The sequence below is a fragment of the Dioscorea cayenensis genome, chromosome 21 (genome assembly GCF_009730915.1).
Source record: "Dioscorea cayenensis subsp. rotundata cultivar TDr96_F1 chromosome 21, TDr96_F1_v2_PseudoChromosome.rev07_lg8_w22 25.fasta, whole genome shotgun sequence".
NCBI lineage: Eukaryota > Viridiplantae > Streptophyta > Magnoliopsida > Dioscoreales > Dioscoreaceae > Dioscorea > Dioscorea cayenensis.
In genome coordinates, this window is record NC_052491.1 from 311,363 (window position 1) to 332,192 (window position 20,830).

Sequence of the window (20,830 nt, forward strand, 5' to 3'; positions counted from 1 at the left end):
AATTACCCACGCCCATGCGATTTTCACAAGGTCGCCCACATGGGCGAGTTCACGCCCCTGTGCACTCTCGGGATAATTTGACAAACTCTGCAAGAAATCACACGCCCGTGCAGAAATTACCCACGGGCGTGGGATATTCGCATGGTCGTTCACAGGGACAGCTGCACGCCCCTGTGCCTTCTCTGGATAAGCTCGCAATACAAATACACGGCCGTGCAGAAATTCCACACGCTCGTGCGTTTTCACTAGATGCCTTAGAAAAACCTGCAGGCTCTGCAGAAAGTTTCTTAACATGTTTACACACTCAGAGCCTGCCCTAGTTTGTAAGTTTTACCAGTGAAAAACATGGAATAAAGCTCAAACAACATAACTTCGCCAATTCCACATGAAAACACACAATGAATATTCAAAGCCGACAAGAAAATCTCAGCACAAGCATCTAAAAATCAAGACACCAACACTTAACAAATTATTCATGTAAACAAACTAACCTAGAAGATAAGAAAATAGTAAACACTTGGGTTGCCACCCAAGAAGCGCTTGTTTAATGTTACTAAGCTTGACGTACCTTGTCTTACCTCACGGGGGTTCATAGATGAAGGTTGCCCTGTTACCCATGACTTTAAAGCATGATGTGCAAAGTCTCTTGAGGATAGAGGGTGAATTATTGGGCTTCGGACCACCTAGCGATGGTTCATCCAACTCCTTCGGTTTACGGACGTCTCCAATAGCCGTGGAGTGGTTCCGGTGGCCTCTCCTTGCCCTCTTCCTTTTTCGGAGCACCTTCTTCAAGATCCCCGGGGTAGATGGTACTTCTTCCGTCGAACCAAGCATCATTACTTCTTCATAATCCTCCTCTTGGTCGAACAAACCCTCGTATAGGTCCGGATTGAACATTTCCTGCATGTATTCATCAACAATCTCATCAGTAGTGCCTAGAAAGTATAAAGTATCATCAAAATCAAGAGAATGCCGCATGGCTTTGGCAAGGCGGTATGTGAGCTTGTCATCTCCAATCCTCAAAGTTAGCTCTCCACCGTCCATGTCAATCAATGCCTTGGAAGTCCGTAAGAATGGTCTCCCAAGTATCAAAGGTGCATCCGCATCCTCATCGATGTCTAGCACTACAAAGTTAACCAGAAAAATGTACTTGTCCACCTTGACAAGCACGTCTTCAATGATGCCTCTCGGATATCGCACTATTCGGTCTGCTAGTTGCAAAGTCATCCGAGTAGGCCTAGGCTCGGCCAAGTCTAGCTTTTGAAAGAAGGTGTATGGCATAACGTTGATACTGGCCCCTGAGTCTGCCAATGCCATTTCCTCACCTAGGTTACCAATATTACACAGAATGATGAAGCTTCCTGGGTCATTCTTCTTGTTCGACATGTTCTTTTGCAATACTGCCGAGCATGAAGCATCTAAAATCACTGAAGCACTTTCCTCCAACTTCCTCTTATTAGTCAACAAGTCTTTCAAGAACTTCACATACCTAGGCATTTGGGCCAATGCCTCAACAAAAGGAATATTGATGTGGAGTTGCTTGAACAAACTTAGGAACTTCTTGTACTGTTCATCCCCTTGGTCATTTTTCAATCTAGAGGGATAAGGGATTCTTGGCTTGAAAGGTGTGGGTGCCACCTCTTTCTCTTTGCTTGTTCCCTCTTCTACCTCTATAACCTCGGGTGCATATTCTTTTAGCTTCTCACTCCGAAGCCTACCTTCAACCTCATGACCACTTCTCAAAGAGATCGCCTTCACATGCTCTCTAGAGTTCGTCTCTGTATTGCTCGGTAACTTCCATGTGGCCTTTCAGAGAGAGACTTCGCAGTTTGCCCCACCTGATTTTTAAGGTTATGCAAAGAGGCGGTGTGGTTGCGAAGTGTAGCCTCCACTGATTCAAACCTTTTATTTGCAGATTGCACAAATCTAGTCAAGTGCTTCTCTAAGTCATTAATTCGGGTTTCCAAACCTGAGACTCTGTTTTCCACCTCAGGGGCTTGTTGTTGTTGTTGGAAACCCAGTGGCCCCATGGCTTTTTGTGGACCCTGATTACTCAATGAGAAATTGGGGTGATTCTTCCAACCCAAATTGTAGGTATTGCTATATGGGTTTCCTTGAGGTCCCATGCCATTACCTACAAAATCAACGTTCTCCACCGAAGAAACATCACCGATAGAGATCGGGCAATCGAAGGAAGCATGCCCTCCACCACACCCGGGGTAATTAGTCACGGCCGCCACTCTATTTGAAGTTAGAAGATCTAACTTCTTACTCAAATTTTCCACTTAAGCCGCCAATGAAGTCACCGCATCTATTTCATGGAGATCGGCCACTTTTTTCTTCTCCCTAGCATTCCATTGGTAGCTGTTTAACCCCATTTCTTCAATTAACTGATGGGCATCATCGACGGTCTTGCTACGTAAGGTACCTCCTACTACCGCATCCAAGAGTTGCCTTGTACTCGGGTTCAAACCATTATAAAAGATCTGAGAAAATCATCCACTCTGGGAATCCGTGTTGCGGGCAATTTCTCAAGAGCTCCTTGAACCTTTCCCATGTCTCGAATAGAGACTCCAATTCAAACTGAACAAAGGATGAGATCTCGTTCCTAAGCTTTGTTAATTTTGCGGGAGGGAAATAACAGGCCAGAAAAGCTTCTACCATCTACGCCCACGTGGTAATTGATGCTCTAGGTGATGAGTGTAGCCACTGCTCCGTCACCCCGTTTATCTTCAGCATATCACACATCTCAAGAAAGCTCTCTATATAACTATTTGGATTTTCATCGGCCAAACCATTGAATTGTGCAGATTGCTGTAACATGTGGATAAATGCCGGCTTCAGTTCAAAGTTCTGAGCTGTAATCGAGGGACGCACAATACTCGACTGTGTCCCCAACACTGAAGGTCTGGCATAATTGGATAATGTTCGCTGTTGCTCATTATGTTCTGCCATGTTTTCAGATTCTTTAACTTCCAAATCAGCTAAATTAGACTGTTCTTGCATAGGCTCTTTCCCTTTTCCTCTAAGTGTACGTTCAAGCTCAGGATCTCCTTCAATCAATATTGAGGGATTCCCTCGGGTCATAACCTGGAGTTGCACACAAAAAGAAAGAAAAAGAAATCAGAACGATGATAGAATAAGAAGATATGAAATAGAATGTATGGTGAAATAGCGAAGAAAACAAAGGGCAAAGTATCTCCAAATGCCTAGTCCCCGATAACGGCTACAAAAACTTGACAAAACCCCATTGCGTATATCCCGCAAGTGCACGGGTTTGTTGAAGTAATAATCCCGGATGAGCGGGTATCGAATCCACTGGGAGTATGGAATAAAAATACTTAATCCGCTTCTTAGCTATGTGAAAGATTAGTAGTGATAAGTGTGACAATGATTCAATTCTCAAAAGTAAAAGCAACAAGTAAGAGAGCAAGAGTAAAGGAGGAGGTAAGGCAATCGATAAAGATGGGGTACTGACAATGATAAGTGTGATAATCCCGGGTGAGCGGGGTCGAATCCACAGGGAGTAGGGAGTAAAGACACTTAATTCGATTCTTAGCTATGTGGAGTATCAACAATGATAAGTGTGATAATTATTCAATTCTCAACAATTAAAAGAAACAAGTAAGATAGCAAAAGTAAGGAGTAGGTAAGGCAATCGATAAAGATGGGGTACTCGGATGATGCTTCACCTAGGATAATCGCTTCAAGTGCAAGAACTCTCTATTATGCTTCCTAATCAATGCAATGGTGAGTCGTGGAAATCCTTATATACATAGTCCCAATTCTAAGGTCAACTATGTCTAACTCTATTCATATCTCAGAGGAGAGATTAAATAACCTCTCCACCTCGCACTCGATTAAAGTTGCAATGAGCTCTAGGGATTCCAAGTGATAAATCGCTTCCTAATTATACATCTAACCCTTTGGTCCAGGAGGAAGGTCCCTAGCCACAATTAAGCCCTAGATACTAAGATCACCTCAACGCTTCACTCCATTGCACGCGCAACTAGGCCCCAGCGGAGGTTCATCCCTTAGACCATTCACTCTATTATGGCCGCAAAGAACTCAAGGAACAGAGGTAGAATCTATCATGTCGGAGGGGAAAGGGGACGCTCCTGTACCTCTTGACTCACTCACAAGGTTACCAATAAGAACTCTCAACCCTAGTGTCACTCTAGGGGAAATGTTCATACAATCAAGCATTCAAAGTTGGAACTCACAATAAACATCAATTTATTGAAAGCATAATAAAGAAGTTCAATAAAACGAATACATCCTAGGGTTCACAATCACCCAAGTACCCACTAGGGGTTTAGCTCTCCGTGGAGCTAAGTACAATCAAAGAAATCGAATGTAAATGCAATGAATCCATAAAGAAACCTCCTCGATGGTCGTGTCGATGGTCTTGTGGAGAGTCCTCTACTCGTCGCAAGGGATCCTTTGTCCGGCCTAGGATACACCTCGCCGGATCGATGCCGACGAAAGCTCTCCCAATAACCATCTTCCAAATGACACGCGATATCGGAACCGTAGAACCTCTCCAAAAACCTAGCCAATACCCCTCAAAACCTAGCCGAAGCCCTCTCTCAAGTTGGGGAAAAGATGGAGAAAAGAATACCAAAATCGGGGCTGAATCGGCTTTAAATAGGACTGGAATCGGGCAACTCCACAGGCGTGGATGCTACACGCACCCGTGCGGAATTTCCACACGGGCGTGGATAATTTCCACACAGCCGTGTGGATTCTCTGTTTCTCTAATTTCTCGGCCGGCTGTAAACAGTGATGCTACAGTATTTGCGTCATTGTTGCTACAGTGCTCTGCTATAGTCTTCGGCCTGAATAACTTCCCAATTCCATACTTTTATCGGGGTAATGCAAACGGGCACACGTTCACGTTGTGAATCACTTGCTTCTTCAATGATATATATGTTGGTGGAGCTCTTGTTCTTATATGCATAAGACAAAATGCTCGAATGTGACTGCCTTTGTGCCCATCCAAATGGATGTGCTCACTCGAATGCGAGGAGGTTGGCACACACTCTAGCATCTCACACCTATCCTATGTCTTCGCGTTTGAACCTTAGCTAGTCTACTCCAAAATAGGCGTATTATGATCCACATTGGCCTATTTCCTTCATACTCAGCCTCACAATCATACCTGCATAAAAGTAACATAAAAACACACATATTAATGTAAAAACCTGAGAAAAGTAATGCTCAACATAAGGAATGAACATTTCACATTCATATCGCACGCCCGTGGGGAAATTCCCCACGGGCGTGGACATTCACATGCCCAACTCACAGGGGCAGCCGCACGCCCCTGTGTTTTCTCGGGATGGAGGGAGCAACCTGCAGAGTATCGCACGGGCGTGCGAAAATTACCCACGGCCGTGTGTGGATCACAAGGTCACTCACAGGGCGAGTCGACGCCCCTGCGTGTTCTCGGGAAAATCTGCCCAACTCTGTAGGAATTCACACGCCCGTGCGGAAATTATGCACGGGCGTGCTCCAGTCGCATGGTCGTCCACAGGGGCAGCCGCACGCCCCTGTGCCCTCTCTGGATGAGCTCACAGTACACATCCACGGGCGTGCAGAAATTCCACACGCCCGTGTGTTTTTCTGAATAACTTAGAAAAACAAACTGCAGGCTCTATAGAAATATTTTGAACATGTTTACACACTCAGAGCCTACCCTAGTATGCAAAATTTATCAGATAAAAACATGAAATAGAACTCAAACGACCAAACTTCGCCAATTCTTCATAAAACACCCGATGAATTTGAAAAACCCGCAATAAAAATTGCAGCACAAGCATTTAAAAATTGAAACACCAACACTTAATAGTTTATTCATGAAAACAAACTAAACTAACAGGTACGAAAACAGTAAACACTTGTGTTGCCTCTCAAGAAGTGCTTGTTTAATGTCACTAAGCTTGACGTATCTTTCTTACCTCACAGGGGTTCATAAATGAAGGTTGCCCTCTTACCCAAGGCTTGAAAGCATGATGAGCAAAGTCTCTTGAGGATAAAGGGTGTACTCTTGGGCTTCGGACCACCAAGAAATGGTTCGTCCAACTCCCTTGGCTTCTTTACGTCTCCAACAGTCTTGGAGCATTTTCGGTGGCGTCTTCGAGCCCTCTTTATTTTCTGGAGAACCTTCTTCAAGATCCCCGTGGTAGATGTTACTTCTTCAGTCAAACCAAGCATCATTACTTCTTCATTGCTCTCCTCTTAGTCAAACAATCCTTCATACGGATCCGGGTTGAACATTTCCTGCATATATTCATCAACAATTTCATCAGTAGTGTCTAGAAAGTATAGAGTATCATCAAAATCGAGAGAATGCCGCATGGCTTCAGCAAGGCGGTATGTGAGCTTATCATCTCCAACTCTCAATGTGAGTTCCCTGCCATCCATGTCAATCAATGGCTTGGACGTCCGCAAGAACGGTCTCCCAAGTATCAAGGGTACGTCTGCATCCTCATCGACATCTAGCACTATAAAGTCAACCGGAAAAATGTACTTTTCCACCTTGACAAGCACGTCTTCAATGATAGCTCTCGGATGTCGCACCGTTCGGTCCGCCAATTGTAAAGTCATCCGAGTAGGCCTAGGCTCACCCAAGCCTAGGTTTTGGAAGAAAGTATATGGCATGACGTTGATGCTCGCCCCTGAATCCGCCAATGCCATTTCCTCACCTAAGTTGCCGATGTTACACGGAATGATGAAGCTTCCCGGGTCTTTCTTCTTGTTTGCCATGTTCTTTTGCAACACCGTCGAGCATGAAGCATCAAGCACCACTGAAACACTCTCCTCCAATTTCCTCTTATTGGTCAATAGGTCTTTCAGGAACTTCGTATACTTAGGCATTTGAGCCAATGCCTCAAAAAAAAGAATGTTGATGTGGAGTTGCTTGAACAAACTCAGGAACTTCTTATACTGTTCATCCCCTTGGTCATTCTTCAATCTAGAGGGATAAGGGATTCTTGGCTTGAAAGGTGGGGTTGCCACCTCTTTCTCTTTGTTTGCTTCCTTCTCAACCTCTACAACCTCGGGTGTGTGTTCTTTCAGCTTCTCACTCAGAAGCCTCCCTTCAACCTCACGACCACTTCTCAAAGTGATCGCCTTCACATGTTCTCTAGGGTTGGTTTCCGTGTTACTTGGTAAACTTCCATGTGGCCTTTCGGAGAGAGACTTTGCAATTTGCCCCACATGATTTTCAAGATTGTGCAAGGAGGCAGTGTGATTGCGAAGTGTAGCCTCGACTGATTCAAACCTTGTATTTGCCGATTGAACAAATCTAGCCAAGTGCTTCTCCAAATCCGTCATTCGGGTTTCCAAGCCTGAAATTCTGTTTTCCACTTGAGGGGCTTGTTGTTGTTGTTGGAAACCCGATGGCCCCATGGTCTTCTGTGGTCCTTGATTACTCCATGAAAAGTTGGAATGATTCTTCCAACCTGAATTGTAGGTGTTGCTCTATGGATTCCCTTGAGGTCTCATTCCATTACCTACAAAGTCAACGATCTCAATTGAAGAAACATCAGCAATGACGATTGGGCAATAAAAGGGAGCATGTCCTCCACCACAACCGGTGCAATTGGTCACGGCCGCAACTCTATTAAAAGCTATAAGATCTAGCTTGTTACTCAAACTCTCCACTTTGGCCGCCAATGAAGTTACCGCATCAATTTCATGGAGACCGGCCACCTTTTTCTTCTCCCTAGCGTTCCACTGGTAGCTATTTAACCCTATTTCCTCAATCAATTTACGAGCCTCATCGGGGGTCTTGCTACCTAAGGTACCTCCTGCCGTCGCATCCTAGAGTTGCCTTGTACTCGGGTTCAAACCATTGTAGAAGGTTTGAACAATCATCCACTCTGGGAATCCGTGTTGCGGACACTTTCACAGGAGTTCCTTGAAACTTTCCCATGTCTCAAATAGATACTCCAATTCCAACTGCACAAAGGATGAGATCTCATTCCTAAGCTTTGCTGATTTTCCAGGAGGGAAATAACGGGCTAGAAAAGCTTCTACCATCTCCTCCCATGTAGTGATTGATGCTCTAGGTAATGAGTGTAGCCACTGCTTTGCTCTCCCGTTTAAGGAAAATAGGAAGACTCTCAATTTGATGGCATCATCCATCACACCATTTATCTTCAGCATGTCGCACACCTCGAGGAAGCTCTCTATGTGACTGTTTGGATCCTCATCGGCGAAACCATTGAATTGTACGGACTGCTGCAGCATATGGATGAATGCCAGCTTTAGCTCAAAGTTCTGAGCTGTAATTAGGGAGATGCACAATACTCAATTGTGTCCCCAACAATGAAGGTCTGGCATAATCGGATAGTGTTCGTTGTTGCTCATTTTGTTCTCCCATGTTTTCAGATCCTTCTACTTCCAAATCAGCTGGATTATGCTGTTCTTGCACAGGTTCTTTCCCTTTTCTTCTAAGTGTGCGTTCAAGCTCAGGGTCTCCTTCAATCAATATTGATGGATTCCCACGGGTCATAACCTGGAGCTGCACAAAAAATAAAGAAAAAGACAATCAGAACGATGATAGAATAAGAAGATATGAATTAGAATGTGTGGTGAAATAGCTAAGAAAACAAAGTGCGAAGTATCTTTAAACGCCTAGCTCCCCGGCAACCGCGCCAAAAACTGGACAAGGTCCCCTTGCGTATATCCCGCAAGTGCACGGGTTTGTCTAAGTAATAATCCCGGGTGAGCGGGGTCGAATCCACAGGGAGTAGGGAGTAAAGACACTTAATTCGATTCTTAGCTATGTGGAGTATCAACAATGGTAAGTGTGATAATGATTCAATTCTCAACAATTAAAAGCAACAAGTAAGAGAGCAAAAGTAAGGAGTAGGTAAGGCAATCGATAAAGATGGGGTACTCGGATGATGCTTCACCTAGGATAATCGCTTCAAGTACAAGAACTCTCTATTATGCTTCCTAATCAATGCAATGGTGAGTCATGGAAATCCTTATATACATAGTCCCAAATCTAAGGTCAACAATGCCTAACTCTATTCATGTCATGGAGGAGAGATTAACTTCCCAATTCCATACTTTCATCGGGGTAACGCAAACGGGCACACGTTCACGTCGTGAATCACTTGCTTCTTCAATGATATATATGTTGGTGGAGCTCTTATTCTTATATGCATAAGACGGAATGCTCGAGTGTGACTGCCTTTGTGCCCCTCCAAATGGATGTGCTCACTCGAATGCGAGGAGGTTGGCACACACTCTAGCATCTCACACCTGTCCTATGTCTTCGCATTTGAACCTTAGCAAGATCTCCTCCAAAATAGGTGCATTATGATCCACATTGGCCAATTTCCTTCATACTCAGCCTCACAACCATATCTGCATAAAAGTAACATAAAAACACACATATTAATGTAAAAACTTGAGAAATGTAATGCTCAACATAAGGAATGAACACTTCGCATTCATATCGCACAAGCACTTATAAGGTACTCGGATAATGCTCCTCCTAGGACAATCGTTTCAAGTGTAAGAACCCTCTATTATGCTTCCTAATTAATGCAATGGTGAGTCGTGGAAATCCTTAAATACATAGTCCCAAATCTAAAGTCAACTATGCCTAACTCTATACATGTCCCGGAGGAGAGATTAGATAACCTCTCAACCTCGCACTCGAATAGAGTTGCAATGAGCTCTAGGGATTCCAAGTGATAAATCTCTTCCTAATTATACACCTAACCCTTTGGTCAAGGTGGAAGGTCCCTAACCATTATTAAGCCCTAGATACTAAGATCACCTCAACGCTTCACTCCGTTGCATGCATAACTAGGCCCCAGCAGAGGGTCATCCCTTAGACCATTCACTCTATTATGGCCGCAAAGAACTCAAGGAACGGAGGTAGAATCTATCACGCCAGAGGGGAAAGGGGACGCTCCTGTACCTCTCGACTCACCCTCTCAACCCTCTCCAACATAGCTTTGTCTAACACTCGTGGTGTGTCACTCACTCACAAGGTTGCCAACAAGAAATCTCAACCTAGTGTCACTCTAGGGGAAATGCTCATTCAATCAAGCATTCAAGGTTGGAACTCACTACAAAAATCAATTAATTTAAAGCATAATAAAGAGATTCAATGAAACAAATACATCCTAGGGTTCACAAATACCCAAGTACCCACTATGCGTTTAGCTATCCATGGAGCTAAATACAATCAAAGAAATAGAATGTAAAAGCAATGAATCCATAGAGAAACCCCCTCGATAGTCGTGTCAATGGTCTTGTGGAAAGTCTTCTACTCGTCGTCCAAGGATTCCCTTGTCCGGTATAGGATACGCTTGATAAGTGCTTGTGTGATATGAATGCAAAGTCATCCATTAGACCATTCACTCTATTGTGGACGCAAAGAACTCGAGGAACGGAGGTAGAATCTAACACATCGGAGGGGAAAGGGGATGCTCCTGTAATACATCAAAGAAAAGCAATGCTCAACATAAGGAAAGCGCTTCTTGGGAGGCAACCCAAGTATTTACTATTTTCTTATCTTCTAGTTTAGTTTGTTTGCATGAATAATTTGTTAAGTGTTGGTGTCTTGATTTTTGGATGCTTTTGCTGAGATTTTCTTGTGGGCTTTCAGTATTCATCGTGTGTTTTCATGTGGAATTGGCGAAGTTATGTCGTTTGAGCTTTATTCCATGTGTTTTGCTGGTAAAACTTGCATACTAGGGCAGGCTCTGAGTGTGTAAACATGTTCAGAAACTTTCTACAGAGCCTGCAGTTTTTTTTAAGGAATCCAGTGAAAATGCACGGGCGTGTAGAATTTCCGCACGCCCATGTATTTGTATTGCGAGCTCATCCAGAGAAGGCACAGGGGCGTGCAGCTGTCCCTGTGAATGACCATGCGAATATCGCACGCTCGTGGGTAATTTCCGCACGGGCGTGTAATTTCCTGCAGAGTTTGTCAAATTATCCCGAGAGTGCACAGGGACGTGAACTCGCCCCTGTTGGTCACCTTGTGAAACCTGCACGGGTGTGGGTAATTTCCACATGGCCGTGCAAAACTCTGCAGAGGAGTTCTCTCCATCCCGAGAAGCCACAAGGGCGTGTGATCACCTCTGTGAGCTGGGCCTGTGAATGCCTATGACCGTGCGGAATTTCTGCACGGGCATGTGGAACACTTAGCAATTTTTCTAGGATGTCTAGAGAAGCCATAGGGGCATGTCGCTGCCCCTGTGGGTCGTGTGCACGGGCGTTGGTATTTTCCGCACGCCCGTGCGAGAGCATTCAGAGTCAGTGAGTGTTTTTCCCGATAGTGCCCGGGGGGTGCACCTACCTCTGTGAAGCTCTTCTGTGGGGGCGCACGGGCGTGGGTAATTTCCGCACGCTCGTGTGGATGTACAGAATGCCAGGAGGCATGACTTCTTTTTAAAGAATAGTCGTTTCTCTTCTCCCTCACACCCTCCATTCGTCTGGGAGCACTTTCACATCAACCCCCGACCTCCTAGCACCGATTTGGTAGGATTGTTGCAAGGTTTTTCGGCCGATTCATAGTTCTTTCATTTTAACTCGTTGGTAAGCCCTATTTATGATTTCCTTCATCAATTCATGATTTTCATAGATGAATCTGGTTAATAATGCTTTGTTTGGTCAATTAGAAAGATGATTTATGTTTAGAACAAAGTTAGAAGTATTTTTAAGTTGTATTTTTTTATTCTTGTGGCACGGCCATGTGGTTTTCATGCCCCGTGCATCCACACGGGCGTGCAGAAATTCCGCACGACTGTGTGGAATTCTGCAGTAATGCTTTATCATCTTGTTTGACCGATTTCTTCTCAAATTTTACAGATTATGGCACCCCGGTCGAAGAAGCAAGCTGATAAGTGGCCGCGTGAGTCATCTTTCGAGTCTGAGGACATGAGTTTCACCATTCTAGAGCACAGAGTTCATTTTGAGTGGCTGTCGAGAGTTTGTTTTGGACAGACTCGATTCCTTGATACGAGTATACTAAACGATCTGCCATACGAGAGCTCGCACTAAAGGTCTTATCATCATTTGATTTCGACAGATCCTATTCGATCTTTGACAGTATTGATGCCATTCAGTTCAGAGTATTTAGACACCACCATAGCTTGAGCGTTACTCAGTTTTCAGTTCTACTTGGCTTGTATGAGGAGGCATTCATAGACACTGAGGAGTACTATCAGTTACCGACTGATTATCCTGGAGCCTTGACCCCGCAGAGAGCTTACAGAGTGCTATGTGGTCAGGGTCAGTACGAGTCGGGGGTGTCCAAGGCTACGTGCCTTTCCTGACCTGCATATAGATATTTACATGCCATCATGAGTAGGTCGGTGAATGGCCGTGGTGATTGCATTGGTGTTCTGAGCCGACAGGAACTTTTGTACTTGTACTCAATGATGCAGTGCGTACCGATTCACTTAGGACACAACATGGCAGAGTACATCAGACATCAGGGGCATTATGCTAGACTGGGAGCGATCTTCTCGGGCCCCTACATTACGAGATTAGTGCTGGGCATTGGTCTCTTGGATGCAATTCGTGGGACTGAGAAGACGAGTATACCTACCCCCCTGAGTTTAGAGACACTGAGATTGATGGGCATGGTCTGTAGAGTTTAGACAAGGGTTTATGCGTTGGTGCTACCAGCTCCAGAGATAGCTGAGGGTGAGGGTGATCATGCCGAGGCTTCCCAGCCTGCTCCCCAGCCTCAGTCAGCATCGATGGAGACCGAGGCACCTTCGGCGGCAGATGACGCTCCCCCCATACATATGTTTTCACCATCTCGAGCCCATGATCACTTCGAGAGGCTTGAGAGTGCGGTGAGACGTTTCCTCAGTACACAGAGTTCATGGCACATTTCGACGTATTACAGCAGATCTTAGAGCGAGACGTCGCCTCCTCATTTGTCTTGCGACCGAGGACTCCTCAGTCCCCCTCGGCATCGCCTGCACCCCCATCTCCTATACCAGCACCGGTGGATCCACCTTATATTTCCCCACCACTAGAAGTAGCAGAGGAGCCGACAAAGCATGACACCGATATTTGACTTTATTTTTCTACATTTTTTTTATTTTGCATTTTATTTTAGACTTGTTCACTCAGAAAGGATTCTCCTTTTGAGTTTATTTTCATTTTGCATCTCAAGTTGTATTCATTGTCTATCTTTTATATATACTTGAGTTGTTTTTGTTTTATTGAGCTTCACTGAACCCCCTCGTGTATGCGTGCAGATGGTCTTGTAATCATGGGAATTGAGACTTTGTCATGGGCATGGCCAAAGTGCTTTGGCACTTGACCGTGTGAGCTTCACAACTCGTCGGAACATTACTCCCAAGGACTTAGCTCCATCAAATGTGACACTAGGAGTCAAGGGAGTATTGTTTTGATTGCTTCTCCCACATATATTTTTCATTGATATACATTATGAGTGAGCTTGCATGTGTACATTGGGGACAATGTACAACTTAAGTGTGGGGGGGGGGAGTTTCATAGTGCACATATCTTTTATATTAGTTTTGATTGTTATACATGCTCACATAGCCAATGGCGGTTCACCTTAGTTGCAATAATTGTATTTTTGAGTTTAGGAGAATTTTTAACATTGAATACCTTCATGCTCTAGTTTTATTTGAATTTTTAGGAATTTTTGCCCGAATTACACTCAGTGCACTACTCACTCTTTAAACTCTATTGGAAACTCATGTTTGATGTTAAAGGGACTAGTTATAGTTGTTTCTTGTGTTAAATTCTGGAAAAAAAAAGAATTATGAAAAGAGGGAAGAAAATAGTTTTGTTGTTTATTTGTGCTTATTGGGTGGAAAGAGCTACCACCTATGTAGTATGAAGCTACTCTCATAAGTCGGATACTAGTTATGCCCTAATGAGAGAAAGAGCTATCTCATAGGATGAGTGAAAGCTACCACTCCGGTAGAAAGAGCTACCACCTCGAAAATGTGAAAGCCACCTTAGCGGCCGGTTTGGAAAGGGCTACCTTAGAGGATGTGTGAAGCTACTACCATCTTTAAAATTGTTGTCACTTTTGTAGATAAATAAGTCCCTTGTACTTAGAACTTTGAGGAGTATACCTCGTTTTGTTTTGAGTGAGTTCACACACGTACACGATTTCGGGTTTGTTGTCCTATTTGATTCAAGTTTTTAGCTAGAGCTTTGATTTTTTGTATTTAATGTTGAAATTTCACTTACTTATAGAATGCTCTCTCTGTACACTTTGGTGAACCTAAGGCCAAGCACTTCCAATATTTCCTTCATCTATGCACAGAATGTTTAATTTTTGCTTGAGGACAAGCAAAAGCTTATGTGTGGGGGAGTTTGATAAGTGCTTGTGTGATATGAATGCGAAGCATTCTTTGCTTATGTTGAGCACTACTTTGCTCAGGTTTTACACTAATATATGTGTTTTTATGTCACTTTCGTGCAGGTAGGGTTGTGAGACCGAGTATGAAGGAAAGAAACCAATGTGGATCATAATGCTCCGATTTTGGAGGAAATCTTGGTAAGGTTTAAACGCGAAGACATAGGACGGGTGTGAGATGCTAGAGTGTGTGCCAACCTCCTCGTATTTGAGTTAGCACAACCATTTGGAGGGGCACAAGTGTAATCACACTCAAGCATTCCAACTTATACACATAGAACAAGATCTCCACCAACTTGTCCGTCATTAAAGAAGCAAAGCGATCCATGACGTGAACGTGTGCCCGTTTGCATCACCTCGATGAAAGTATGGACTTGGGAAGTATTTTAGGCCAGGTACTGTAGCAAAAGTACTGAAGCAGCACTGTTCATAGCCAGCCAAAAATCATAATTCCAGAGAATCCACATGGGCATGTGGAAATTACCCACGCCCATGTGGAAATTCCACATGGGCGTCTGAAAAATCCACAGGACCGTGTGGATGCCCGATTTCAGGCCCGATTTCAGAATTCTTTTCTCCATCTTTTCCAAACTTGTGAGAGGGTTTCGGCTATTGTTTGGAGAGGTATTAGCTAGGGTTTTGGAGAGGTTCTACAGCTCCGACATCGTCATTCCTTTGGAAGAAGGTTGGTATGGGAGCTTCCATCGAGGCGTATCCTATACCGGACAAGATAGTCCTTGGACGACGAGTAGAGGACTTTCCACAAGACCATCGACATGACTATCGAGGGGGTTTCTCTATGGATTCATTACTTTTACATTCTATTTCTTTGATTGTACTTAGCTACATGGAGAGCTAAACCCCTAGTGGGTACTTGGGTATTTGTGAACACTAAGATGTATTTGTTTCATTGAATCTCTTTATTATGCTTTCAATTAATTGATGTTTGTTGTGAGTTCCAACCTTGAATGCTTGATTGTATGAGCATTTCCCCTAGAGTGACACTAGGGTTGAGAGTTGTTGTTGGTAACCTTGTGAGTGAGTGACACACCACGAGCGTTAGACAAAGCTAGGTTGGAGAGGGTTGAGAGGGTGAGTCGAGAGGTATAGGAGCCTCCCCTTTTCCCTCCGGTGTGATAGATTCTACCTCCATTCCTCGAGTTCTTTGCGGCCATAATGGAGTGAATGGTCTAAGGGATGAACCTCCGCTGGGGCCTAGTTGCGCGTGCAACGTAGTAAAGCATTGAGGTGATCTTAGTATCTAGGGCTTAATTGTGGTTAGGGACCTTCCACCTGGACCAAAGGGTTAGGTCTATAACTAGGAAGAGATTTATCACATGGAATCCCTAGAGCTCATTGCAACTCTGTTCGAGTGCGAGGTTGAGAGGTTATCTAATCTCTCCTCCGGGACATGTATAGAATTAGGCATAGTTGACCTTAGATTTGGGACTATGTATTTAAGGATTTCCACGACTCACCATTGCATTGATTAGAAAGCATAATAGAGAGTTCTTGCACTTGAAACAATTGTCTTAGGCGGAGCATTATCTAAGTACCCCATCTTTATCGATTGGCTTACCTCCTCCTTTACTCGTGCTCTCTTACTTGTTGTTTTTACTTTTGAGAATTAAATCATTGTCACACTTATCACTACTGATTTTTCACAAAGCTAAGAAGCGGATTAAGTGTTTTTATTCCCCTCTCCCTGTGGATTCGACACCCGCTCATCAGGGATTATTACTTCAACAAACCCGTGCACTTGTGGGATATACGCAAGGAGATCTTGTCAAGTTTTTGGCGCCATTGCCGGGGAGTAGGCGTTTAGAGATACTTTGCATTTTGTTTTCTTAGCTATTTCACCATGCATTCTATTTCATATCTTCTTATTATATCATTATTCTAACTTTTCCTTATTTCTTTTTGGTTGCAGAAAATGATTAACATGTTTGAGTCATTTGACACTATCATGAGAATGGTTGAAAACGTGGAGCAAAAAGTTCAAACAGTTGCATTGCGCGACATACGGTGTTATTCTCATCATGAGTAGTATACAACTCAACAGCCAGTAGAAGAATCAATTGAAGAGTACATCGCCAGGATTGAAGGGCAAAACTATGAATTAGATAACTTGATAAAGCAGTTTGAGAGATCCACCATCTTTGGAATTGTAATTTTCAGCCGACTGTGAACAATACCTGGCCTAAAATACTTTCCATGTCCATACTTTCATCGAGGTGACGTAAACGGGCACACGTTCATGTCGTGGATCCCTTTACTTCTTTAATGATGGACAAGTTGGTGGAGATCTTGTTCTATGTTCATAAGTCGGAATGCTTGAGTGTGACTGCCCTTGTGCCCCTCCAAATGGTTGTGCTAACTCAAATACGAGGATGTTGGCACACACTCAAGCATCTCACACCCGACCTATGTCTTCGCGTTTGAACCTTAGCAAGATTTCCTCCAAAATCGGTGCATTATGATCCACATTGGTTTCTTTCCTTGATACTCGGCCTCACAACCCTACCTGCGTAAAGGTAACATAAAAACACACATATTAGTGTAAAAACCCGAGAAAAGTAAGGCTCAACATAAAGAAAGAACGCTTCACATTCATATCGTACAAGCACTTATCACTCCTACCGGCTCAAAACGCCAGCACTATCACCACGGCTTTTACCAACCTGCTCATGATGGTATGTAGATATCGGTACACAAGTCAGGAAAGGAACGTGGCCTTGGACACCCCCGGCTCATACTGGACCTGACCACATAATGTACTTTAAGCTCTCTGTGCGGTCAAAGCTCTAGGATAATCTGTCGGTAATATTGAGTACTCCTCAGTGTCTGTAAATACCGCCTCGTATAAGCCGAGCCAAATTGAAAACTAAGTAATGCTCAGACTATAGTGATGTCCAAGTGCTCTGAACTAAAGTACGTCAAGGTTGTCGAATCTCGCATAAGATCTGTCGAACTCGAATGTTGACAGAACCTCAAGTATAAGCTCCCGGATGGCTGGCTCTCTAATCGACAATAACTGCCTCCAACCACCCACTGAAATGAGATCCTCGACCTCATCAGTGAACTCATTTCCCTGCTATAAATCTCTCAATATACTCGTGTCTAAGAATCGAGTTTGTCTGAACCAAAGTCTCAACAGATACTCAAAACAAGGCTGATGCTCGGGAATAGTGAATCTCATGCTCTCGGACTCAGGAGATGACTCTTGCGGACGCTTATCAGCTTGCTTCTTTGACCTGGGTGCCATAGTCTGTAAAAATTGGAAGAGAATTGATCAACCTAGTTAATGAAACATAGCTGTAGAAAACCACACGGTCGTGCGGAATTTCTGCACGCCTGTGTGGATCCATGGGCTATGAAGAAACGCACTATCACGCTTAAAACTCCACAAATATACCATTACAACACTCTTACTTCGATCTACATACGGCTTACTGTCGAGTTGAGATGAAAAAGCTTTGAAAATGGCCAGAAAACCAAGCTAAATCCCTCCAAATTGGCGATATGAGGTCGGGAAACAATGTTGAAGTGCTATCAGATAACTGGAGGATATTAGGTTGAAGAGAAATGATAATCCTTTTAAAAGGACTCACGCCTCTTGGAGTTCTGTACATCCGCACGGGCGTGCGAAAATTACACACGCCTCTTTGCGGCCACAATCGAGGTACTACAGTACTGGCCCAAAATACTCCCGAATCCATGCTTTCATCGAGGTAGCGCAAATGGACACATGTTTATATCGTGGATCGCTTTGCTTCTTCAATAACGAACATGTTAGTGGAGATCTTGTTATATATGCACAAGTTGGAACATATTGTGCTAACTCGAATACGAGGAGGTTGGTATAAATTCCCGCATTTCAAACCCGACCTATGTCTTCGCGTTTGAACCTTAGCAAGATTTCCTCTAAATTGGTGCATTATGACCTACATTGGCTTCTTTCTCTCATATTCAGCCTCACAAACCTACCTGTATGAAAGTAACATAAATACGCATTTATTAGCATTAAAACCCAAGAAATGTAATACTCAACACATGGAAAGAATGCTTCGCATTCTTATCGCACAAGAACTTATCAGCACGGGCGTGTGGAATTTCCACACGCCCGTGGATCTATATTGCGAGCTCATCAAGAGAAAGCACAAGGGCGTGGACTCGCCCCTGTGAGCGACCTCATGACTTACGCATGGCCGTGGGTAATTTCCGCACGAGCGTGCACTGGAGAGACTTGGCAACTTATCCCGAGAGAACACAAGGGCATGGACTTGCCTTTGTGGGTGAACTTGTGAAAAATGCATGGGTGTGGGTAATTTTTGCACGCCCATGTGAAACCCTGCAGAAGAGCTTTCTCTATCTCGAGAAGGCACAAGGGCGTGCGCTTGCCCCTGTGAGTTGGGCCTGTGAATGTCCATGCCCGTGCGGAATTTTCGCTCGCCCGTGCGGAATACTTAGCAATTTTTCTCGCTTAGACAGAGAAGATACAAGGGCGTGCGGCTACCCATGTGGGTCGGGCGCAAGGGCATGGGTATTTTCCACACGCCCGTGTGGTTGCATTCAGAAAGATTGAGTGATGTCTCGAGAGGGCACATGGGCATGTGTCTGCCCTGTGGCTCTCACATGTGGAGGTGCATGGGCGTGGGTAATTTCTCCACGTGGTGCGGATGTATAGAACACCAAGAGGTGTGAGTTCCTTTTAAAAGATCACCATTCCTCTTCATCCTAACATTCTCCATTCGTCTGAGAGCACTCTCACATCATTTCCCGACCTCACATTGCCGATTTGGAAGGATTTTTATTTGGTTTTCCGACCGATTCAAGGTTTTCTATCTCAACTCGTCGGTAAGCACTATCTTTTGTTTTGTTTTCTTCACCAATTCTTCATCTTAATTGATGAAACTAGTTAATAATGCTTCATTCCTACAATTAGAATGATTATGCATGTTTAGAACGAACTTAGAAGCGATTTAACAGGCATGCAGAAATTCTGCACGACCATGTGGATTTTTGCAGCATTACTTTATTAATTGGTTTAATCGATTTCCCTTTAAATTTTGCAGATTATAGCATCTCGGTCAAAGAAACAAGCTAAGAAACAGCCGTGTGAGTCATCCCCCAGTCAGAGAGCATGAGATTCACTATCCCAGAGCATCAGGCTCATTTTGAGCATTTGTCAAGACTTCGGTTTGAACATACTCGATTCCTGGCATGAGCATATTAAGAGATTTACAGTAGGGAGATGAGTTTGTAGATGAGGTCGAGGATCTCATTTTGGTTGGTGGATGGAGGCAGTTATTGTCGAATAGGGAGCCAGCCATCCGTGAGCTTACACTTAAGGTCTAATCATCATTTGTGTTTGATAGATCTTATGCGAGATTCAACAGGCTCGATGCCGATCAGTTCAGAGCATTTGGACATTACCATAGCATGAGCATCACCTAGTTTTTAGTTCGGCTTGGCTTGTATAAGGAGGCATTCTACGTACATCGAGGAGTATTCCCGATTCACGACTGATTGCCATGGAGTGTTGACCGCGCAGAAAGCTTACTAAGCGTTGTGTGGTCATGGCCAGTATCAGCCAGGGGTGTTGATAAGTGTCTAAATGTAGGTGTTTTCATATATTTATCGTATTCACTTTGCATGTATTTTGTGAGGTTTGATGCCCGTTTTATGCTTAATCATCTACTATTTGCTTTGTAGGGCATAAGGAAGCCATTGAGAACAAGAAGATATCATCTGGGCAAAAAGAGAAGAAACCAAGAATTTCATACTACCCAGTATGGGGGCCGTATGCACCCCGTATGGATCGCAAATCTAGGGTTTTTGGGTGCCATACGACCCCCATACGACCCCCATACGACCCGTATGCCTCGGGGGGGGGGGGTATAAATACCAACTTTTAGGGCGAGATATTTGGGACTTTTTTTCACTAGGCTTTTTCTAGACCTTTTCTTGGCCGATTTTGGGGAGACACTTGAGAAGTTTTTTTGGGCGACCTTGGGGAGGAGAAGAAGGGCAAGGAAGCTAGAAGATCATCCAAGCCCAAGGTCCAAGACTCTCAAGGCAAGAAGCAACATGATTCAAAAGGGAGATCTACCACGCTTTGAAGGAAGGAGACCCGCGGCTAGAGGAAGCGTCATTCGGCATTCCTTTGGCGAGGGAAGCATCATTCGGCATACATTCTACCTCCTCCTACACCATTTCATCTAGGGAGTGTCACTCATGCTTTTCTTGTGTGTTTTACTTGATTATGTTACTTGTTGTGGGATGATGACACACTGGACCCCCAAGGCCACCGGGTGTTGGTGAACCTTGGGGGTGGTTTTATCATGTATTTTGGATGATTACTTTTTAATTCTATGCTTGGGTAATTTTGAGATCTAATCCATTGTTTTCATGCTAAGTGCTACATTAAGGAGA

At 44.0% G+C, this 20,830-nt stretch overlaps 2 non-coding genes across 2 annotated transcripts; both read left to right on the forward strand.

Annotated features, from left to right (window-relative positions):
- Positions 1-2,509: 2,509 nt before the first annotated feature.
- Positions 2,510-2,616, forward strand: LOC120252631. The gene has a single exon (XR_005534088.1). It is a non-coding gene; the product is annotated as a small nucleolar RNA R71 (small nucleolar RNA).
- Positions 2,617-7,891: 5,275 nt separating this feature from the next.
- Positions 7,892-7,998, forward strand: LOC120252619. Its single transcript, XR_005534076.1, has one exon. It is a non-coding gene; the product is annotated as a small nucleolar RNA R71 (small nucleolar RNA).
- The last annotated feature ends 12,832 nt before the right edge of the window (positions 7,999-20,830 follow it).